This window comes from Bubalus bubalis, chromosome 13, assembly GCF_019923935.1.
Source record: "Bubalus bubalis isolate 160015118507 breed Murrah chromosome 13, NDDB_SH_1, whole genome shotgun sequence".
NCBI lineage: Eukaryota > Metazoa > Chordata > Mammalia > Artiodactyla > Bovidae > Bubalus > Bubalus bubalis.
Window position 1 is genome coordinate 35,595,539 of NC_059169.1, and position 25,591 is coordinate 35,621,129.

Here is a 25,591-nt window from a genome sequence, read left to right on the forward strand (position 1 = left end):
GTTGAATTACATTATGTTCACATGGTCGATCTGAGGTGACTTTGATAGGAAAGAAACACTGCGGTAAAAGAGCAACAAATTATTTCTGCCTTTTTAATTGCACCTTCTCTGAGTCCGCGCCGTGGCAGCTCCTTTCTGCTCCCCTATCTACATATATAGTGAGAAAAACCTAAGGGCACTATTCTCAGCTTCTCCACAAAGAAAGAATAAGAAGGAAGAAAAATGGCTGCTGGATATACCAGGTTTCCTTGGTCTCTGGTAAACTGGAACATTATGCACTTTCATAGTCATCCAAAGCTAATTTCACCCCCACTGTCTGCTGGTCATTAGAACAAAATCTTTTATTTAGTTCTGATAGGAATATAGTACGTAACTGGATTTCTTAGGGTGTGAGGTAAAATACGGAGAGGAGACAGACGTGTCAGGCATACACACATACACACACACAATACACTAATGTCAGAACCTATGCAAGGTCTCATACTGGGAGTTGCCCCTTGAAAATATTACAGGAAGTTTCTGTGAATCAGACAGACTGACTCCTCTGGGCTTGGAGGAGCTTTTGATGGGGGTAATTAGCAAATCTCTTGCTTTTGTACATCATTAAGTGCTTGACAAATGAATATTCACATGCTTTATTTCATCTAATTTCCATATGGAAACTGAGGTTTAGTCAGGTGAAGTGACTCCCTAAGATTACACAGGTCTTGGAGATGTTTTCTTTTTCATTTGTTTGCTTATTATTTAACTAATGTTGATTTACCAAAAAATACCCAACTGCTTCATGAATTTGCATGTCATCCTTGAGCAGGAGCCATGATAATCTCTGTATTGTTTCAATTTTAGTATACAGGCTGCTGAAGCAAGCACCTTAGTATTGTTTTCTGATGCAGAGGCCAGGACTCCACCAGTGTGTTGCTATCAACTCACCTGTTCATCCTCCTGGGTCTTCTGGGAGCCCTCGGCATCAAGCGAGAGACGAATCAGGGGCTCAGATTAAACGTGTACTTTTGTGAGATCTACTTGAGGAGCAGTGGTGCACACAGGCTCCACAGTCCTTGCAAACACTGGAGACTTGATCAACCCTCTGTGTGTGACATGGAGCATCACAGCCTGTAGAATAATTGTGTCTGGGAGCAGAAATCACTACCCTTATCCTCTGTGACTTCCAAAACCATTTGGTTTCCTAGAGAAGAGTAGACTAGAGAGCAGCTGCTGGCCTTCAGTACAGTTCACAGACATTTACGACATGCCCATGTTAGTTATAAAATACAGTATTTGTGTGTGTGTGTGTTAGCCGCCCAGTCATGTCCAACTCTTTGCAACCCCATGGACCATAGCCCACCAGGCTCCTCTGTCCATGGGATTCTCTATGCAAGAATACCGGAGTGGATTTCCATTCCCTTCCCCAGGGGATCTTCACGACCCAAGGATCAAACCTGTGTCTCCTGCATCTCCTGCATTGGCAGGCAGATTCTTTACCACTGTGCCACCTGGAAGTCTCTATTACTGTTCAGTAATAGTAATTACAGCTATTATTATCTTCCCCACTTAATAGGTAAGCAGATTTAAGTACAGAGAGGTTAATTACTTGCTCAAAAATCACATAAATCCAGTAAAACAAAAATCTGAACCCAGCCAGAACTTAGGCTAGGCTCTGCTGCCCCTTTGGATATTAGGAGCTGTACTAAGTGATGAAGAGACCAAAATCAACATGGGTCCTTCCTTAATAAATCCAGAGTCTGTATGGGAGATAAGGCTTCCCCGGTGGGTCAGATGGTAAAGAATCTGCCTGCAATGAAGGAGACTCAGCTTCCATCCCTGGGTTGGGAAGATCCCCTGGAGAAGGGAATGGCAACCCACTCCAGTATTTTTGCCTGGAGAATCTCATGGACAGAGGAACCTGATGGGCTACAGTCCATAGGGTCACAAATAGTCAGACTCAACTGAGCTCAGCACAGCACAGGCAGGTTTAGCAGGTCCAATCATAGTTTCAGGTAAAGGAGGTATAGACTAGGGCAGTCTTTGTGACCTCAGGAGACAGTGGGAAGAAGGAGAGAGAAGGTGGATGAGATGGGACTGGGGTTGGTTTGGGTGGCAGTGGTGTGCAGTGAGGAGGTGGCGGGCACTGGGGTCACCCAGCTGTCAGTGACAGGGGAGGCCGTCACGGGGGAGGCCCACGCTCCACTCCCCTGTTTGGAATTCTGATTGAAGTCTGCTCCACCCAGAGCCTTGTGAGGAGAGGGGAGGTGAGCTGTGATTGGACAGAACAAGGTCTTCCTGGTGCTCTGGAGGTTTTCTCAGTTCCACGCTGTAGAAGCTGAGCTGATGCACAGTCGACCAGTCTTGGGGACAGCACTTCAGGTGACTCTTCATGAGCCAGGAAACTGGATAGTGGACGTGATGGAGATTCAGGATTTTCCCAGGAGCCAGAAGAATAAAGCACATGTGCAGGAGGCCCAACTGCCTGATGGAGTCAGCACACAGCAGAAATATGAAGCGCCAGCCAAGACACACCCAGGACTCACGTGTCTGCTAGTGTCAGCCTCTGCCCCCCATGCCCCTGAAGTTGAAGGCACAGACCCCTTCCTCTTTCTAGAGGAGAGAAGCTGGGTAAGCGCTAGTGTATCTGAGCGTCTGAACTGACCGAGACACAGTATGAGTTAACTTTGCCACCCTCCCACACCATCTGCAGCATGGAGAGAGCTTTGGGCAGTCAGGGCCTTCATAAACATACTTTCTTCTTCTTTGAGGTCTTGGTTCCTCTAGCATGACATGTGAGATAAAAGCACATTTACAGCAATCTGCTAGCAAAAGAAGGAGAAAAATGTTTAACAAACCTGTATCATGCATACTCTTTTTAATAAGAATATTTTGTTTATTCCTATTTGTAAGAAAAGAAGACTTACTACTAATGCAGCATTTTAACTTAGCAAAAAGAAGTGATTGGGCCAAGGAAGTGCTTACTAGGAAGTATTTTCTGAGATAAGGTCTAATTCTTTAATTGCCATTAATTTGTACCCAATTAAAAGGAGGCACTAAAAACTATAGTGAGTATAAATGAAGGAAATCAAGCTGGTGAAGAATCTGGAAACCCTGGGGAGTTCTCCCTACTGAAGATAAGGCAGTGGTGAAAAACCGACTGGCTGCAAATATATAAAGGGTTCTGTTGATAAAATCAGGTAATCAACATAAATTTGCTTTATAGGCTCTATAGTGCTTTGGAGATGTTAGCTTTTTCTACCTTATTTTATTTGCTATAGTTCCAGATGACAGAAGCAGACCCAATGGGTCAGATGGATAAAGTAGATTGTACCTCTGTATATAAAATCGTGAGGTGTCTGATAATGGAATGTGCTGCCTTAAACATGGAAACTGACAGTGTTTGGGGACAGGATGAATTTGTCTTTAAGGTCACTTTCAGGCTCTAAGTCTCTGCTGTTCTAGGAAATGATTTCTTAACTTTCTTAGTTCATCTATGGGTCTTTCTCCCTTAAAACTGAAGAGGAGAAATAACTTTCTGCAGGGCAAGTGTCTGGAGCAAGTCGGTTCAGTCATATCCAACTCTTTGCGATCCCATGGACTGTAGCCTGCCAGGCTCCTCTGTCCATGGGATTCTCCAGGGAAGAATACTGGAGTATGTTGCCATTTCCTTCTCCAAAGGATCTTACCAACCCGGGAATGGAACTGGGTCTCCTGCAGGCAGATTCTTTACCACCTGAGCCATGGGGGGAAGCCCCAGGTGTCTGGTAAGTGGTGGATTTTTGCACCTATGAGGATAAGTGAATGGCACCCCACTCCAGTACTCTTGCCTGGAAAATCCCATGGACGGAGGAGCCTGGTAGGCTGCAGTCCACGGGGTCGCTAAGAGTCGGACACGACTGAGCGACTTCCCTTTCACTTTTCACTTTCATGCATTGGAGAAGGAAATGGCAACCCACTCCAGTGTTCTCGCCTGGAGAATCCCAGGGACAGGGGAGCCTGATAGGCTGCCGTCTATGGGGTCGCACAGAGTCGGACACGACTGAAGTGACTTAGCAGCAGCAGCAGCAGCAGGATAAGTGAACACAGTAACTTGTTCAGAACAAGGGACTTGAGTCAGCAGCTGTAGCACTGCGGGGAGCAGGCTACAGAGGAAGAACCCTGGCCCACCCCAGACAGTCCGAGGCTGAGTCTACAGGAAAGTGGGAGGAGCTCGGAGTTAGACACTGGGGGACCTCCTGGAAGCAAACTCCCAGAGTGTGGGAGTACTCAGACCTGGGAGACTCCAGAGCTCTGGGAACCAGAGCAGCTTCAGCTCAGACTCCTGCCTGCCCTTCCATCAGGGCAAGTAACCCAAACCTCAGAGCAAACCCAGGGGGCTTATTTTGGGTTAAAATCAGTGGTGCCCATTGTCAGGACAAATACCAATCAAATATAAGAGGCTTAATTCCTCCTGATGAACGTAAGGAAAGAGATTTCCCTCCCCTTCTTTTTCTCAGAGTGCTTACTTTGCATGCCCAGTCTGCTGCTGGTCACTACTGCGGCTCAGTCACTGTCGTGTCTGACTCTTTGCGACCCCACGGATTGTAGCCCACCGGGTTCTTCTGTCTGTGAGATTTTCTTGGCAAGAATACTGGAGTGGATTGCCATTTCCTTCTCCATTTATTTTGGAAAACATGTAATTACAAGTACTTCCTCATCTCTTTGAAATATATAAGAATCTTTTAGAAAATGAAATAGGCCTTTTTTCAGCTTTCTGACCTGGGAATGTCTTTCTCAAGGACCTGGGAGGCATCTCTTTAAACATCAAGGGAGATAGGGCCCCCATCTCCCACTCTCTGTAGGTGGGCAAGAACCTGATTTTGGTGGGTGTCTTGTTCCAAACTGCAAAGCTACTCCCTGTCACAAAGAGATGAGTATTGTGTTTTCACTCCGGAAAGAGTGAAATTAGCCAACACGAATGGTAACCCCAACTACCAGGTGAAGTCAGGATGGACTGCTTATGACAAATGGTGCCGTCGAGTGCTCCTACTTGAGGCCTAGCTCCTGTTTACCTCGAGAATATGTATGCAGTGGTTGCATCTTCTGAAGATTCTTTTCTGTCTTTACATCTTTTAGTGGACTGCCTCTGATTCGCTTTACTTTCTGGTTTAATGCTTATTCAATGATAAACATGTTTTCTTTCTCTACTATTTTTTTGTGGAGAGGTTTTCTGTATTGGAAGATTTTGTTTTAAAAATATATTTCCCCAACACCATATTGTTATACTGATAGATTAAGTATCTTACCTATCCATCCTATCCTTCCACAGGGCCCTCCCTTCCCTTCTCCCTCCCTCCCTCCATCACTCCTCAGCTGTCATTTATCTTTCTATTTTTTCCCCCTCAAATTGGCATGTAAACCCATTCTCCAGTGAACTTATTCTGTGTAGACGGGCTGGAATGTTTATGAAAGGACATGTGTCATAGGTGTTCTGAAAAAAGGTGACAGCGTGGAACCAACAATTAAAACACTGGTTTAATCCAAAGAGTGTTTTCTTTGCAGTGAGGAAGTTTAGAACTGGGCCCTCTGGGGTTGAGAATTTGGAACAAAGGAAGTTTCCTTCTTAAAGGAAGATGTTTATCTGAGGATATTGGTAAATGTAAAAAAAAATATGAACTTCTCATTCTGAGAGGTATAAGGTTGGAAATTATAAAATGCCTATAGTACGGTATAGTATAATATAGTATAGTATAGTATGTGTGTGTGTGTGTATGTTAGTTACTCAGTTGTGTCCGGCTCTTTGCCAATCTATGAACTCTTCTGTTCATGGGAATTTTCAGGCAAGAATACTGGAGTGGGTTGCCATTCCCTTCTCCAATAGAATAGTATAGTATGATGTTATGTTTATTATATTGCAATCAGTTCATCTATATTTGTGTGTATCTATATCTGTCTGTCTATCTATCATCAGAAGCCATTTCATTTGTTCTTTTGGGGATAAGAAAAACATTTATTTGAATACGGTGATGAATTCCATGTACTAGCAGACAGGGGAGATGCAAATTATTACCATTGTTCATTTCCAAGGCATCATTCTTTGCTTATAAAAGCTACCCAAAGAGCATATTAGAGAAACAGTTTATTTAAAAGTACTCATTAAACAAAAATATAGAACCTCTGAAATGATTTAAACAAATGATATGATTCTGTTTCTATTGATACGATACAGGAGTTGATGAGCTCCCTAACTCTTCGGTGGGGAGCAAGTTCCTGAGAGGCCCCACCCAGCTTGACTAGGGATGGATCGTTGAGTCCCTGACCTTCCTAATAAACTATAGCAGCAGCATTCCTGGTGAATAGTCTCCTTTGTCAATATCAGTAAATACTTAACCTTTTGAAGCCAAAATGCACCTCTGAACTAAACATTAAAATATCTCTTAATTCTCTCAGAAAGGTTAGACTCTGAAATTGTTTGCACAAGACTGTGACTTAATTTCTGAACCTTACCTTTTTCTCCCCAGAGGTTTTGACCTTGTCCATGTCAGAGAGCCACAAAGCAATGTCTGGCATACAAATAAATACAAATAAAATCTCACATTTTGCATAACCACAACTATCACTCCACACAGCACAGGACTATCTTAGGTCTACTGAAGAATTCTATTTTTACCACAAATTCAAAGCTATCTAGTGTTACTTTTCTTAATTAAGCTGGGCTGATCTCACAATTCAAAAGGCTTCATTTTTTTTTTCTGCGTAAATTAAACTCCCTGTGCAATGCAGTGACCAAAACAAATAATCTATGACCTACAAACAAGACACTTGCATTCCCTGAAGAATTACGCTCTTGTTTCCTCTAGGTTATACATCTTTGAACCTCTCTTTGCTGTAACGACCTTCTGGTGCTCATTAGCAAGCTGATTACCATTAACGCAGCTATAATGCAGCAATTTTCTTGGTGTATGTCTAGGAGAAATGCTCATCTGAATGCAGTCAGGGGACAAAATTAACTGCATAAATCTACAGCACAAACTGGATCTCATCCAACTTTACACGCATCGTCTTTCCTCTCCTAGTTGTGACATCATGGTCCAGATTCCCACTGACGGCTTAATAAGTATCTCAGGGTTTCATATTTAATTTCCTTTCATCTCTGTATATTACATTTCCAAGCTTAATTTCAAGAGTGCCTGACCACCTTATTACCATGTCTGGTAATATATATTTACCTTTAATCTTTTAGCTATGTCCCCTAATGGCTCTTTTATGAGATTCTTATCTACTTTATTTTTATCTTTTCTTTCACATTTATATCTTTTAAAAAAATGTTGGATGATAGAGTAGGATTTCAGGACACACACACATTGACACATCTATGGAGCTAGGGACAAGACTGAGATATATCAGCCATTAGTATTTTAGGAGAGAGGCATAAATATTACTGCCTTGCAAGATAGAATTATATGAATAGTCATGAAAGGAAGTGAAGTTTTAATGAAGAGAATAAGGGATGTGTGAGACCTGAATTTGCTTTCTTGCCACTATCGCAGCCATCCAGTGCTTCCTTGACGACGCTGGTCTCCAAGCATGCACTGGTGAAGAGGAAAAGTTAAAATTTTACATAACCTCCTGCTCTTCTGCCTCTGTAACTCTGTAACTTAGCTTTTTGCAAAGTCTGGATCATGTAGGTCATGTAGTCTCAGAAAGTGCGGACTTACAATACTAGGAACTGGAGCTTATCTCACTCACCCTTGTACTGCTCTTTGCAATTGCCCAGCCCCTGCAAACCTGCCCAATCATGCCTGTCCATGTAAAGGTCAGGCATCCCCCTCCACATCTTGACCGCTGTTCCCGTGCATGCAAATCCCCTTAGTTTAAACCAGCCTATTAGCAGCTGGTGTTTCCCACTATAGTAGGTCTATAAAAACTCTGTAAGCCCTTTGTCCGGGGCTCAGAGCTTAGGTGTTAACTCCTCTGGGCCCGCCAGTGTAATAAATACCTGAGTTCTCCAAGTCTCCGAGTGTGGTGCTTGGTTTCTCAATTACTGGTTTCTGCAACACTGATGATTGCTAACTCTCAGCTTGTAGGTTATGAGCTGACAGGAAAGTTCCTGGGACTCTCTGAAATTCTTATTCTGGATTGTTCTTTGAGGGTGGTATTTAAATATTATGGCCAATGAACAAATGATGTTGGGGAGATTATGAAATTTGGTTTTCATGATGCTTACATACCAGAATAATAAGAAATGTGTTGGCATCAAAATCACTATCAAAATAAAACAAGATTTGATGTGATTACAGAGTAAACCACAGTATGAATAACAGAAGAAAATAGAAGAAAAAGTTATGCATTTTATAATCAAGAATGGGCTAAAATTCAAATTTATATTCTTTAAAAACAAGCTGTGTCCAGTTTTATTTTCAAAGCATGAAATAAATTCTCTGTGCTTTCTCCATTTAAGAAAGCAGACCAAGATTCAATAATCTCAAAGGTTAATATAACTTCCCAGATTTCCTGACTGATTCTCAAGGAGAAACTTATCTCCTTAAGCAAAACAGCTCAACAAATGCCAGCGGTAGTCTTTACACTGCCCAGAACACACTGGACTTTCTCTGCAACCAAGAGAGTGGTATATATTTGCCGCATGGCAATCAGAAATGGTTTGCCCTTAACAAAAAATTTGTAAACTGGTGTGTGTCTAGATTGTGAAAGTTCAGCTGTAAACGCTTATCTTTTTATCTATAATCATTTGATTATTCATTCATTCATTCTACATGCAACATCCATCTGTGAAATTTTACTTTGCTATTTTCCAGTCACTCTGCTAAATACTGGCTTTCCTGGTGGCTCAGTTGGTAAAGAATCCGCCTGTAATGCAGGAGGTGCAAGTGATGCAGGTTCGATCCCTGGGTTGGGAAGATTCCCTGGAGGAGGGCATGGCAACCCACCCCAGTATTCTTGCCTGGAAAATTCCCATGGACAGAGGAGTCTGGTGGGCTGCAGTCCATGCGGTCGCAAAGAGTCAGACAAGACTGAGCGACTAAGCACAGCACAGATGCTAAATACTGGAGTTATGACGGCATATAACAGTCCACATTGAGAGGCAGCATAGTATTACACAGGCTTCCTTGGTGGCTCAGATGGTAAAGAATCTGCCTGTGTGCAGGAGACCCGGGTTTGATTCTTGGGTCAGGAATATCCCCTGGAGAAGGGAATGACTATCCACTTCCATTTTTTTGCCTGGAGAATTCCACGGACAGGGGAACCTAGTGGTCCACAGTCCATGGGTCACAAAGAGTCAGACACAACTGAGTGACTAACACACCGTCATAATATAGAGAAAAAAATAAGGCAGGATTTAAATGCTGGCTCTGGTATTCAACAGCAGCCTTAGTCTGCTTGGACTGCAGTGACAAAATACTATAGATTGGGTGGCTTAAACAGAAATGTATTTTCTCACAGCTTTGGAGGCTAGAAGTCTGAGTTAGGAGACTAGAGCCCCAGCATGGTCAGGGTCTGGTGAGAACACTCTTACTGGCTTGCAGAGAGCCGCCTTCTTACTGTGCACATGAAGAGGAGAGAGAAAGTACTCTTTCTGGTGTCTCTCCTCACAAGGGCACTAATTCCATCATGAGGACCCCACTCACATGGCCTCATCTAAAACGAATTATCTCCCAAAGTCTGCATCTTCAAATACTATATCACACCATGTGGTGGTTGGGGTAAGGCTTCAACATATGAATTTGGGTGGGGAAGACACAATCCAGCCATAGCAGCAGCTGTGCTACTTTGAGAGTCTACTTCCTCCATTGTGAAGTGTAATACTACGTGCCTTTTGAATGATTTGATGATACCATTAGGTACCATAAGTAAAAGCACCTGTTGCAAATGGTTGCTGATGAAAAGTAAGGACTGAATAAATTTTAGTGTTATGTCTCTTTTTCTCACTGCTCCTTTCCTGGTAAAAGTTCCCAGTATGGGAATAGATGAGTGAGTGGGGCAAGGAGAAATAAAATGGCAAGCTACTGTCAGATCACTTTCTGACTCATTCTGTAACAGCAGTGGGAAAAAAGTGCTGTAGCCACTCATAGAAAGGAGACATTAATTCTGTTTCTGCCCTCTGGAAATAGTGAGGGACATAACAGAGAGACATGGAGTAAGCAGTGTCTAAAAGAGAGATTGTTTGGATAAGGTTTTTGAGATGGAGTAAAATATTCTAGGCTAAGAAGTTAGGAAAGACCTTTCAGACTGAACAAAGATGATGGATCCATGACCAGGCATGGCTTTGGTGGGGAATCTGGTGTGACTTAACTATGAACACACATCTCAGGAGCTGAACGCACATTAAGGTAGCTTTCTTTTTCCTTTGAAAGGTCTTCTATCCTTTCATCCTCTCATTTTAATAATATATCATCTATGGGTAAGGAAAATTCATGCCATAGTTCACGGCACACAAACTGGGAAGATTTCAGAACTCTGGGTTTTGGAGTTTCAGATATAAATGGCTTCACAGGGACTTCCAAATACAAGAAGACACATGGAGGAAGTCTCAGCCTCCTGTGGGGTCTGGTGAACCCTCTGAGCAGCTGCTAGTTTATGTCCTTGAAAGGATGTCTGTTAAGGAAAATCATTTTGTACATACTCCCAAATGCTGAAGGTTTCCTTTTCCAGATTGGAAAAAAAAACAAACAAACAACTCTTTTCTATCACAGATAGGGATCAAAGTAAGAGAGCCACTCACATTTACACTTAGAGTATCAGATTTTTCTTCTTAAAATAAAATAAAGTAGAAACTTTTTTTTTATTATAACGGTAGTACGTGTTCACTTGAAAAACTACAAGCTACAGACAAAGGAGACCAACATAAGCCCTCTGTATTCTTATTACCTGAAGATAATGTTTAAATTCTCGGAGATCGTACATTTTATATTTGTTGTATGCAGATAATATTTTACCTTTTTATACAATTTATAATTTGCCTTTTCAAGTCAAGTTTTATTAGAAATAAGATGCTTCTCCAATATAATGGTTACTTAGTATTTTACCGTAAGGTTGGGTTGTAATTTATGTTAATCAATTTCATATTTTTATTTACTTAGCTTATTTTTGGAATTTCTGATATGCTGTTATAGTTTCAAATTTTGCAAAAGTTAATATTTGTTAAGATAAAGTTCTAGAAGTGAAATGTTTCAAGTTAAGGATACATACACTTTCAAGGCAGTTGATCAGTGTTATAAGTTGCTGGCCACAAAGAATGTATGGATATAAAATTTTACCAAACTTTTATGAAACTATGTCCTCTATGTTTTTGCTAATGCTTGACACTACCATTTCTTAATTGCCTATTTGATATCTTTTTTAAGAGTAAGCTTTAATAGGGTGGAAATACGTGAGCTTTAGAAGACGACGAATTGGAGAGAATGGAAATCCGGATAGAAAGGCCTGCTTGGGAGTCCACGGATGCACCTCGTCTGGATTATGTTTTGCCCTGGGCTAGCACTGAGTTGCAAGGTATGTATTCTGCACTTTTTCCCAAGAGGTCATGACATCATACTTATTAGAGTTCTCTCTCTCTCACACACACACACACACGCGCGCAGACACACAAACTTTGAAAACTTTCTCTCTTTTTCTACAAATATGCCCTTTCTGTCTCACTGGAGCTGCCTCCTCCATTGCAACAATTAAGGGCAAGTCCCAGAGGTCAGGCTTTGGCATCTTTACGGGGGTGTCTATATCCTCTCCAAGACCCCCATAACATGGAGTCACAGAGATAGATACTGCCTTTGCAAGCACAATTTTCTCTCGGATTTTAGAGATATTAGGTTACTATTTATATGATGACATACAGATATTGAAATTTTCACAAGGTAAATTATTGAAGTGATCATGGAAATAAAATCAGCAAAAGGGCTATTTTTAAAAAGTAATGTTTTCAGGGAATGTCACTTATTCACTTGTAATTCACCAAATCATAAACCTGAAGCTGAACATAAAGAAAGGATCCTGCCTTGAGGATGCCTTACGTTGTAAACAATAGATGTGTGTGGTTACGAGGAATGTATGTGGGGAAAGGATGGGTTACAATGTGGTATAAGGTAGTTAGAGGGCTGGTTGTGAGTCAGAGTTGTTTTCCTTGTTTAGTGGCTAAGTCCTGTCTGACTCTTTTGCAACCCCATGGACTGTAGCCCACCAGGCTCCTTTGTCTATGGGATTTCCCAGGCAAGAATACTGGAGTGGGCTGCCATTTCCTTCTCCAGGGGATCTTCCTAACCCAGAGACTGAACCCAAATCTCCTGCATTGGCAGATGGATTCTTTACCACTGAGCCACCTGGGAAGTCCTCTGAGTCAGACAGCTGAGCTCAAATCCACTTCTATTATCTCCTAACTGTGTAACTTTGGCAACAGACTTCTTATAGCTCTTAACTTATCTATAAGATAGAGATAGCAAAAGTCTCCTCAATGGGTGTGTGATTAAATGACATATCTGTGAAGTACTTAACAAAATGTCTAGCTCACAATAAGTGGTCAAAAATAGTAGATATAATTGTAAGCTACATTCTATTAACTATTCCTTTATAGTTTTAGTTTAACATTTATAAAATGTTCACAAAGGATACAAACAAGATACAGAGTAGATACACAAACTTGCTACATTCTTACACAGAAGAAAAGATGTAAGTAGTAGTGAAAGATGACAATGTAGTAGGTCATTGTCCTTGGTTAGGGCAGAATGCAACAGAGAACAGACTTTTTTTTAAGAACAAGTCTTAGTTTCCGTAAGATTTTTTGGACTGAAATAAAAGCTGATTTTTTCCCCTAGTGAATAGGTAATTCAGTGATATCAGGTAAACAGTAAATTTACAAATAGGTTCTTGATACCAAGATCCATTGGTATCTTGGGAAAGCGAGAATTCTGGCCAAATGACAAATCAGATCTTAGAAAAGAAATCTAGATACAGAGATTATTTAACAACAGACTGAAAACAATTGATGAACAATTCAATGATATCTATCTCTGAGTCAAGGTTGCTGAAGATGATATAATGAATGGAGGATGCAAAAGTGTCTTCATATACATAGGCACTCACGAGATATCATTTCTAATTAATATAAATACATTAGGTTTCATTTTATTATTATGTCTTTAATACAGTATTCTAATACTTTGGTATAAAAAGAGTAGAGTATTATGTATGTACCAATTAACTTGGGCTTACCTGGTGGTTCAGACAGTAAAGAATCAGCCTGCAATGCAGAAGACCCGAGTTCAGTCCCTGGGTTGGGAAGATCCCCTTGAGAAGGAAATGGCAACCCACTCCAGTATTCTTGCCTGGGAAATCCCATGGACAGAGGAGCCTGGTCGGCTACAGTCCATGGGGTCAACGACTAACACACACAGACACACACCAATTAGTTTAGTGTTTAGATTTAGGAAGAGTCAGCTGCTTTCACCAAGAATCCATTGTCCATAGATGGTAGGCTAACATTTTATCAGATGAGCACACTCCATAAATGGCTACCCCAGACTGTGTAGAAAACTATCCATACACCCACTGACACTTTGGGTGATGTTAATCTGTATGCAGGATAGGAAGCAACAATTAGAACTGGACATGGAACAACAGACTGGTTCCAAATAGGAAAAGGAGTACATCAAGGCTGTATATTGTCACCCTGCTTATTTAACTTATATGCAGAGTATATCATGAGAAACGCTGGACTGGAAGAAACACAAGCTGGAATCAAGATTGCCGGGAGAAATATCAATAACCTCAGATATGCAGATGACACCACCCTTATGGCAGAAAGTGAAGAGGAACTCAAAAGCCTCTTGATGAAAGTGAAAGTGGAGAGTGAAAAAGTTGGCTTAAAGCTCAACATTCAGAAAACGAAGACCATGGTATCTGGTCCCATCACTTCACGGGAAATAGATGGGGAAACAGTGGAAACAGTGTCGGACTTTATTTTTTGGGCTCCAAAATCACGGCAGATGGTGACTGCAGCCATGAAATTAAAAGATGCTTACTCCTTGGAAGGAAAGTTATGACCAACCTAGATAGCATATTCAAAAGCAGAGACATTACTTTGCCAAGAAAGGTCCATCTAGTCAAGGCTATGGTTTTTCCTGTGGTCATGTATGGATGTGAGAGTTGGACTATGAAGAAGGCTGAGTGCTGAAGAATTGATGCTTTTGAACTGTGGTGTTGGAGGACTCTTGAGAGTCCCTTGGACTCCAAGGAGATCCAACTAGTCCATTCTGAAGGAGATCAGCCCTGGTATTTCTTTGGAAGGAATGATGCTATAGCTGAAACTCCAGTACTTTGGCCAACTCATGGGAAGAGTTGACTCATTAGAAAAGACTGTGATGCTGGGAAAGATTGAAGGCAGGAGGAGAAGGGGATGACAGAGGATGAGATGGTTGGATGGTATCACTGACTCAATGGACATGAGTTTGGGTAAACTCCAGGAGTTGGTGATGAACAGGGAGGCCTGGCATGCTGCAGTTTATGGGGTTGCAAAGAGTTGGACACGACTGAGTGACTGAACTGAACTGATCTGAATCGACTTAGACAATGTCAAAAATAGGCTAGTGCTGGTTAAATTCATGGCTTATTCTTGACTATGTTTAATACACTCTCAGTATAAAGTAAAGTATGCAAAACACATGAAAAGACTAAAATATTCACAGGATATCCCTTCCACACTTTGTTCCTGTTTCATGAATGTGGATTAAGAAGCCAGTTTGGGATTGATATGTACACTCTGCTATATTTAAAATGGATAACCATCAAGGACCTACTGTACAGCACAGGGAACTCTGCTCATTGTTAGGTAGCAGCTTGAATGAGAGGGGAGTTGCTCAGAGAATGGATACAGGTATATGAATTGCTGAGTCTTGTCGCTGTCCATCTGAAACTATCACAACTTTGTCAATCAGCTATACTCCAATACAAAATAAAGGGTTTTAAATAATAATAATAAAAGAATCCAGCAATGTCTGTAGCCAGGCCCATTAGGCCCAGAACATGGAACCCCAAATGGCCCCAAGCTCAGCCACTGATTCAGGAGGATGACTGCTCACCTGATACCAACTGTAAGAATAATAGAAATTTGCCTCTAGAATTCCATCTCATCTCATAATTGCCCAAGGTACACTGAGTTCACAGAACAGATTGTATGAAGTACATTGGGGCTTACTTGCTAACAAATACTTACTTAGTAAATGTCTGGCTGGGTGGCAAAATTGGGCTCGGAGTGGTTTTCATTGACAAAGTTGTGCTTGCAGGGGTCACAGTGGAATCTTCTCACTTGGGGTTTCTTCAGGGGCAGCTGACTGCCAGAAAGTGCCTGAGAGCTAGGCATGACCCAGCCGGCTTGAGGGAAATTCACAATGCTCTTGTTTGCTCTGTACTATGGCCTGTTTATTATTATTATTATGACTAGTGAGTTTTGGAAGAAACCCTCCTTGTTCAAGGGCTTCCCTGGTGGCTTATATGGTGAAGAGCCTGCCTATATTGCAGGAGACCCAAGTTCAATCCCTGGTTTGGGAAGATCCCCTGGAGGAGGAAATGGCAACCCACTCCAGGATTCTTGCCTGGAAAATCCCTTGGACAGAGGAGCCTGGCAGGCTACAGTCCAGGGGGTTGCAAAGAGTCGAGCATAGCTCAGTGACAACACTTCACTTCACTTCACTCCTTGTTCAGGAATGTTGGGAGCAGATTATGCAGATCATTCTACGATTCCCAATTGTTGTTGAATCGCTAAGTCATGTCCAACTCCTTTGTGATCCCATGGAGTCCGCCAGGCTCCTCCGTCCATGGGATTTCCCAAGTAAGAGTACTGGAGTGGGTTGTGATTTCCTTTTCCAGGGGATCTTCCTGACCCAGGGATCAAACCCCTGTTTCTTGTATTGATCCATCCCCAGGAGGATTTTCTACTACTGAGCCACCTGGGAAGCAGTGCTATTATATTTATATATATTTTTTTAATGTAGATATTGCATTTGCTGTCTTTCCTCGGAGTGTACTAGACCGTGATGTTTGGTTATGGAGTCTGGCATGTGTGCTCAGTCATGTCCAACTCATTGCAACACTATGAACTGTAGCCTGACAGCCTCCTCTGTCCTTGGAATTTCCCAGGCAAAAATACCAGAGTGGGTTGCTCTTTCCTCCTCCAGGGGATCGTACCAATTCAAAATCCATGTCTCCTACTTCTCTGCATTGGCAGGCAGATTCTTTACCACTGAGCCACCTGGGAAGTCCTGTTTCGTTATGATGGAGGTGGAATAACTTGCCTTCAATTTTCCCGAGAGGAAGTATCAGTAGAGGAGGAGAAATGGCTTGCCCTCTATGCCCAAAGGACAGAGATGTGAGCAGAGTGAGAATTTGGAGGAAACAAGAGGAAAGCTTTTCTCAATTAATAGTAATTTTATGGCAACTGTTTACTAAGGGCTTCACATGTGTAAGGCAATGTGATAAACTTTCAGCACAGATTCTAAATAGTTACTTTAAATCTCTATGAGATGGTTATTATTTTCCTCAGTTTATGGAAGAGAAAACTGATACTCAGAGATGTTAAACAATCTGCTCATTAGTGGTGGTGACAGAAATCAAACCTAGGTCTCAGAGTTTAGAACCTGTAGCCCTGCTAATCAGAAACAGTCCTTCAAGGTCTCCAGACTTTTTTTTTTTTTATCTATTCAAGAACAAAGGTTTCGACTTACTTTTGAGGCAATTCTATACTTTCTTACAGACATTATTATTTATTTTATATTCTTTCAGTTATTTGATTACCTCTTTTTTTTAAATTTTATTTTATTTTTAAACTTTACATAATTGTATTAGTTTTGCCAAATATCAAAATGAATCCACCACAGGTATACATGTGTTCCCCATCCTGAACCCTCCTCCCTCCTCCCTCCCCATTCCATCCCTCTGGGTCGTCCCAGTGCACCAGCCCCAAGCATCCAGTATCGTGCATCAAACCTGGACTGGCAACTCGTTTCATACATGATATTTTACATGTTTCAATGCCATTCTCCCAAATCTTCCCACCCTCTCCCTCTCCCACAGAGTCCATAAGACAGTTCTATACATCAGTGTCCACCTCTTGTGCTGATAGTTGTAAAGATTCTCTGCCTGGGAAAGGAAGGGAAGCAAATGTCTCGTCTTCCCTTTGATCCTCAGTGTCACACCTCAGCACAATTTTGAGTATTTTGGATGAGCTCCTACTTACAGAAATGTCGAAGGCAGATTATTTACTGATAAATCATTGTACCATCTCAGAAGCAGATGAAAATATTTCCTCTTCTTTCATTTTTAAGAAAAGGAAAATAGAAAATCATGCTTATGAGGGGAATATTAGAAAACAGCAAGCAAAAGAAAAAGAATCAATAATAATAATATCACCACTGTTAAAGGTGGTTAGAGGATACTACTGTTAAATTTTGGGGATGTATCTCTTTCAGATTTTTTTCCCCAGTGCATATACAGTAGCAAAACTGAATCGCATTATGGATACAATTTTATAACCTGTCTCTTATTAACAGCGTATTATAAACATCTTTCTGTGACTAAATGGAAACATGTGAAACATACAGTCTTTATTTTTTTTTTACTTTGCTGAACTTTGTTTAAAGTAAAAAAAGCAATGAGCAAGTTGTACAAGTGCTGACTGATTGTAACATCATGGACTCTGGCACATGTACAGATGAACAAGGACTGGGTTCAGATCTAAGGTAGATTGTTCATTAATTTTATTGGAGTATGGTTAATTTACAATGTTGTGTGGGTTTCATGTTTACAGCAAAGTGATTCACTTATACATATACATGGAAATGTATCATCTTTAGAATTGTAATTGATTTCAGCATTATATTTGCCCCCTTCCCCCAGGAATTCTTGAAATCTTTTCACTATAACTGTGTTGGGGGACTATGTGTGACATTGCCGCTAGAGAGAGAAAAAAAGTTGTTTATCAAATATTTCATACTATTCTCTCCCAGCATTGTTTTGACAGGAACTATAGTGTTTTCAAAAAAAGCATTGACAAACTTGAAAATCAGCCTCTCCTTGATCATCACAGATGGCATTGATGAAGCCATTTGATGCTGCTGTTGTGTAAATTTTGTTACATTTTGTTCTGGGAATAGGGTCAATATGGTCATAGATCGAAACCTGTGCACTTGGGCAGCAGTGAGATCAATGCTGTTCTACATTTCTTTCATTGATAAGCTCTGGAGAACCACACTCAGACCCCACTCTGCATTCGTATTTTGGTAGACATTTCTCCAAAAAAGTGGATATTAACTCTTTCCTATATGATAGAAATAACCAGCAGCACATTCCTACTTCAAAAATCAGAGGTTTATAAACTCCCAACAAAAGTTTATCATGATTTAATTTGTTAGATCTCTAGGATATTCTACACCTTGTCCTCTCTTGGTGCACCTGAAGGGTACAATTGTTAGTCTTAAGAAATTAATAGACAAACATAGGTATCTCTACAGTATAGTTTTTTTTTTTTAATCTCAGTTCTTTATGGATGATACTCCAATTTGAAGATAGGAAATCTTGCAAGTGAAAAAACAAAACCAGACATGATCTTCAAATCAAGCAAGAATACCAAAGAGAATTCAAAGTTTTTCTCCCCTGACTTAAAAGGAGACAGAAGGCACTTTGTTGATCCTGCCTTTGCTGGTGTTCAGTCTCTCAGGCCCTCCTTGGTTTTCTGCACCAAGAGCCACTGGAGGGGAATATGAAGTTGAAATATACTAATGTGTCAAAGTGTGGGAAGGGGAATCTCAGCATTTCCCACATGGATGTGTTTTGATTTCATGTCAATTTGCTTATTTTCTCTCTTACCAGGAACTTCAGAGGCTGAACCTGCAAGTGCAGAAGATCCTGACTGAAATGAAAAATAACTGCGTCAATGGCTGTGGTTTAACATCATCCAGTACTCAGCATGCAGGCCATCAGGCTCGAGGACAGTTCCCTTTTTTAAATTAATTTTATTGGAGCACAGTTGGTTTACTATGTTGTGTTAGTTTCTGCTGTACTGCAAAGTGAATCCGCTATACGTGTACATATATCCCCTCTTTTTTGAATTTCCTTCCCATTTAGGTCACCAGAGAGCAGTGAGTAGAGTTCCCTGAGTTATATAGTAGGTTCTCATTAGTCATCTATTTTATACATAGTATCAATAGTGTATATATGTCAATCCCTATCTCCAAATTCACCCCACCCCCTTTCCCCATCTTGGTATCTATACTTTGTTCTCTGCGTCTGTGTCTCTATTTCTGTTTTGCAAATAAGATCCTCTATACCATTTTTTCCCTAGATTCCACATGTATGTATTAATATATGATATTTGCTTTTCTCTTTCTAATTTACTTCACTTTGAATGACAGTCTCTAGGTTTGGAGAACACTTTCTGTATCTGTTTCTTTTTAATCCCCAATTTATTACAGACTGGTACTTTGGTAGAATCCAAAATCATGTTCTTAGTCATCACACTTGCAGGTTAAGTCACTTTAGTCGTGTCTGATTCTTTGCAACCCAATGGACTAAAGACCACCAGGCCCCTCTGTCCATGGGATTCTCCAGGCAAGAATACTGGAGTGGGTTGCCATTCCCCTCTCCAGGGGATTTTCTTGACTCAAGAGTCGAACCAGGTCTTCTGCACTGTGGGCAGATTCTTTACTGTCTGAGTTATCAGGGCATGCCAATGGTTGTCATAGAAATACCAAATTGCTATAAAAACATTATACACTTACTCTCAATTTCTGTATCAGTAAATGTCAACCCACTCCAGTACTCTTGCCTGGAAAGTCCCATGGAAGGAGGAGCCTGGTGGGCTGCAGTCCATGGGGTTGCTAAGAGTTGGACACGACTGAGCGACTTCACTTTCACTTTTCCCTTTCATGCATTGGAGAAGGAAATGGCAACCCACTCCAGTGTTCTTGCCTGGAGAATCCCAGGGACGGGGGAGCCTGGTGGGCTGCCGTCTATGGGGTCGCACAGAGTCGAACACAACTGAAGTGACTTAGCAGCAGCAGCAATTAGAGGAGTGAACTAAAGGTCTAGTGAACTAAAAGTTGAGGCTCTAATCTCTATTTGGATGCTCAAAATTTCAAATGACCCGGTGAGATCATCTAACTTTTTTAGGAATCAGTTTTTTCAAGTTTTAAGTTTCTCAGGGTTGTTTTAGGATCATATGAGATATTAGATTCTAAACAGCTTTAATTAAAAATGCTTTAAACTCTGTGCATAACCTGATGGGAGAATTTGCTACAGCTCCTTTGATAACCAAGAACAACTTCAGTGCATCTGCTCTCAACATTTTCTGTGGAAATTTATTTCTTGACTGAGCTGCTGGAGTGAACCTTTAATAATACAAGACTAAGCATACACACACACCACACACATACACACTTATGCACGAGTAGTACAGCCATCATAGATATGTGTGACCTTTGGAGACAATTGTGTAGGAAACCTGAATGGATCGAAAATATATGAGAGTGTGTCTTCTTTTACATTCTTATAGTTTCTTTTTTAGTTTATTTTTACTGTAAGTGAAAGTGTTGGTCTCTCAGTCATGTCCGACTCTTGCAATCCTATGGACTGTAGACTTCCAGGCTCCTCTGTCCATGGAATTCTCCAGGCAAGGATACTGGAGTGGGTAGCCATTCCCTTCTCTAGAGGATCTTCCCAACCCATGGATCAAACTTGGGTCTCCCGCATTGCAGGCAGATTCTTTACTGTCTGAGACACCAGTTGGAGGATAATTGCGTCACAATGTTGTGTTGGTTTTTGCCTTACAAAGCGTGGATTGGCCATAAGTATACATATGTCCCCTACCTCTTGAAACTCCTTGCCCCCCACCCTCCATCTTGTAAGCTTTTTGAAGGAAGGTGAATTTCTCACAGAGGAAGTGCCTTGAGGGATCCCAATTATGCTTACTTTACATAGGTATCTATTTTTTTTCTACTTACTCTGAGGTAAGGACCATTGAAAAGGAGAGCTATGGCTTAGATGAAATGGATTTATTAGAGTTTGCAGTGAGAAACATTTTATCAAAGTTGGAAGAAGCTCTAAAGCATCTGAAAACTTTTTGAACCCATCTCCAAGATAGGATTATAAATGCCTGAAATGTTTATAGATATGTTGCTCCTGGGATGTTCAATGTCTGTATGCCATCCCATATCCTCTTCCCAACTTTCATGGCACTCCATAAACAGGCAGGAAGTTTGCCTAAGCTGACTCAGAAGAAAATAGGTGAGCAGAACCCATCCAAAGGCATCAGCAGCCAAACAGATGTGGTAAGAATGATGTTTCTGATGTTACAAGGCACCTGGCTACTGCCTCCCAGATTCAGCAAAATGGTACCCAGAGAGTTCCTCTGGAAATGAGTCAAATGATCCATGATGGGAGAAGCTGATTTACTCATCTAAATTTAGGCAGGAAGCATTGAAACTCCCCCCACTCATCAAGGTTTATGCAAGGCCATTATAATATTTCTACATTATCTCTCCCTTTATTAATTCATCCAAGCAGTCTATTTGCTTTTTGGCTCAGTGTAGCCCACTGAGCAGACATCTTAATTGAGCTGTTCATAATGATGCCTAGATCTTTCTCGTGAAAAGTGCCAGCTCATTCAGAGCCCATCAGACCCATTAGTGTGCGGGAACTTTGAATGGCTTTTTCCAATATGCATTACTTTGCAGTGAACTACTTGCGAATGGGTTGACCATGCATAACCCAATCAATTTCTCTTTTTAGTTTCTTCGGGAATACCACAGAATCATCCAGGCTTTCAGTTACCCATAAAAGTAATGCTATGATCTCATTGTTAAACTGATTGGCCAAATTTAATTTCTTCTTTCTTTCAAGACTCACATTTTCAAAGTTCCTTCGACTAGGAAAATCCTAAGGGTTTTTATTTCAAGCCAAAGCCTTTTTTCTTTCAAAAATACTTTTCTGAAAAAAGTTTCACGAGACTTCTATCAAGCCCTCAAAGGAGGCAAATTAAAATATATGAAATACCTTGTAGAGGAAATATATTTTAACATTCAACCAAGATAATGGGTTCTACGTGGAAATCACATATAATTTTGCATGTATTTGAATCTAGCATTGTCCTGATTTTGTTTATAGTCTATGACTTGAAAATTATTGAATGAGTTGTTTAAGGAACTCAAGGTTAATGCTCTCTCAATAATGAGAATTGAAGACTAGAAGCAACTTTGTGTCTGTTCTGCCAAGAGATAGCTTTAATTTAAGTTTTTCTAAGGAGATGGACACCTAACACTGAACAAGGAGAATTATATTCTGTGTTGACTCTTTTTACTTTACCGGTACCTTTACAAATATGAAGTGAAAATCAATCATAATATTTGGTTCTCTTGAGTATGGAATGTTTAGATTAGGTATAAGGCTAACTTACTAATTAAATCTGTTACTGTTTCAACTTTGACTTGAGGATGTTTCAAAGCTACATTGAAAATAATTCAGAAGTCTTCAGAATCCCAGTGTAGTTATCACAGAGAAAAATGCTTGCTCCATGTGGAAACATGAGATTTGGCTGCAGCCCTGTGGACTTCCATGACTCACTCATCCTATATCCCCATGCTATCAGTACTTGGGCTCCTGTGCTTTGCCTCATTTTGGTCAAGTTATATTTAATAAAGAACTAAATACTGATCATGTGATGCCATTGATATATTCATTATGATTGACTTAGGACCTCAGTATAGTGTTAATAGTGGTAGTAGTAATAATATTCATCATTATCCCTAATGATATAAAACAACAAATATATTTATAGTTTGAGAGTAACATTTTCCTGGTAATAGATCAGTCAATGGACATTGTCTGATTCTTCATCTCCGGAGTCTTAAAAATAATTTAGACTTGAAAGTGCCAAAAGGAAACAATCGATATTGCATGTGCCAATGCATATATCTGCCAGGAGTCCAAATGTAACTTCACAAAATTCAGATAGCCCTTTGTAATCACTGGAGGATTGTGATTGCCAAGGATGATCCAGTGAGATGCTATTTATTGGCAGCACTTTCTCTTGGAAGATAGAAGCTGAACATCACGCTCAATTGGCTGTTTAATAAATGATTTTAATGACAATGATGTCAGTTTTACATGCTGCATGTCATCATTTTCAAAGTCCACTTTCTTACACAATTTGCCTACTCACGTCCTTCTGATGTTATCAATTAGTTCCAGAACCCTGGATCCTCTCAAACTCCCTGGAGAAAGATTGGCACTCACTGGTGACCCATGTTGTTCCGAGAGAACTAGCAACAGAGAAGATCTGCAGTGACCTTTCAATGATTCGATTATTTAGATCAACATCTATGCTATGATTTACATAATATTGATGCACTGAGAACTCGAACCTGAACAATTACATGTGAAAAGGAAATGTGATATTTTCCTGTGATGACATTTTGTTATACTCTTTCCCAACTTAAAATCGTGGAATTGAAAAATGGATTAGGACCTCAGAATCCATCATTTCCACTCTGAATGCAAATAGATGACACTTCTTAGATGACAAACCAGAAATACAGACCCTTTTTATGTTTCATGTTCTTAGCAGTCAAGTCATTTGAGAACAAAAATGATTGTTTACTGCAGTTTGTTGGTGACGCTTGTTAATGCAGGTTATTCATACATTTTATTGGAAAAAAAGGCATCAACACAGAGAAACAGCCATTGTAATAGAAAACTAAACTTCTGATGCCTGTGAAAGAAACATAGCTGTCGAATCCCTTCCTTTTTCACTCCAAGGATCTTAATTATTGTGTTTAGAATATCTGAGTAGCCTCTGGAGTGTGCCATCATTCTTCTAGCTCAGTACAGATGTCTATGAAACAAACCACAGCAACTTGTATTTTATACTCAGAGCAGAAACAAAGTAGTGAGCATACACCAATAAAATCAGAATTGTGAAAAGGAAAAATGGGGAATAAAGAGAGTATATTTGATGTAGTTCTAAAATAAAAAGAAATCAGCAATTATGAGAAGGTCATAAGGAAAAGAATCAAGCTGGAAAAGTCATATTTTAATGCTACAATATAGTTAGGATTTGTTTCTTAAGAAAGAAGACAAAACTGATCAGATAAGTGTAAAAGGGTAATATTTAAATACCTTCCTCTGTGTGTGTGTACACATTTATTTGAATATTTTCTTTTTTTTTAAACAAATTTTACTGAATTTTTTTTTAAAATTTTTTGCTGCACCTTGAGGTATGTGGGATCTTAGTTCCCTGACCGAGGATTGGACCTGTACCCCTGTGTTGGAAGGTGGAGTCTTAACCTTTCAGATAGGAGAAGTCCCTATCCGAATATTTTCAATCAAGTTGATTGAGGTATAATTTACCTGCAAGAAAATAAACACATGTTACACACAAAATTTAATGAGTTCTAAAAATTCATGTCCCTAAGTCAGCTCCACATAGTTCAGATACAAGACATTTTCTTTTACCTTAGGACCCTTTCTGTGGTTTGAGAAAAGGTGCAGTAAACGATAAACTCTTCAAAGCAAGTTTTGTAAGTTTTATCAGGGCTCTTAGTTGAGCAAGGAACATTAGGCTCAAGTGCTTGGGTGTTGAAGTTTAAGGCCAAAGTTTCGATTTTCCAAACAAAAGACTTGGTGCTATATGAACTTTTTGTAGGACTCTCTCCTTCTCTTTGTCTTGCTAAGAATTTCCTTGGGCTGTGGAGATAGAGATGAGTTGGAAAACAAAGATTGAGCCTGGGCATTCCCCTATCATGAAGTACCAGGGTACTAGAAATAACCAGGGGTGTTTTTCAGCACATGGGGCCAGTTCCTCAAATCTCTAGCAGCCCACCCCACCCACCCCAAACTTCTCATGTTCAGGAGAAGGAGTGCCAGAGAGTGGACCCGAGGGCCTGGGAGGGTGGACACGGTGCACTGGCTGTGAATTGAAGGCTGATAGGACCTCAGGCATCAGCAGTGGCCACTGAAACAAGGGTGGCATCAGCCTAAAATGGAGAGCTCTCTCCTACCTTCTCTCTTTGTAGCCTAGAGGTAAGATAAGATCCCCACTACTCAAGGGAACCCTGGGGAGAATGGAGATGGGGAAATCATGCAAAGTCCAGAAACACCAATATGACTAAAAGCCTGACAGATATTGAGCTCTCTGTCAGCTGGTGGAATAGGGTGCAAAGCAGAGATTAGAGTGAGTTGTTGAAAAAGTTACATTCTCTTTTTGTGCCTTTCTAAATGCTGATAATTTTGTACCTATTTATAAGCTGAATAAATAAGTGCTATATCATATTAGGAACTAAAATTAGTAATGAGTGGACATTCCTCAATGATATTGACTAATAGTATTCATATGGCACTTGAGAGCTGACAAGCGGTTTTCTGTACTTAATCTCATTTCATCCACTCAGTAGTCTGCAAGGAGAGCCAGCCAAAAATCCTTCCTCCACCTGAAAATATAGACGGCTATGAAACACCATCTGTGAGTAGTCATTGATTATATCCATTGAAGAAATCAGTGGAACACAGTTACTTGTCCTACTTGACATCCCATTTTTCCCTGGAGTGCATTTTCCAGAGGCTGTGGGATATGAGG

At 40.5% G+C, this 25,591-nt stretch overlaps 1 non-coding gene across 1 annotated transcript; it reads right to left on the bottom strand.

Annotated features, from left to right (window-relative positions):
- Nucleotides 1-765: 765 nt before the first annotated feature.
- Nucleotides 766-870, bottom strand: LOC112578584. Its single transcript, XR_003102928.1, has one exon. It is a non-coding gene; the product is annotated as a U6 spliceosomal RNA (small nuclear RNA).
- Nucleotides 871-25,591: the final 24,721 nt, after the last annotated feature.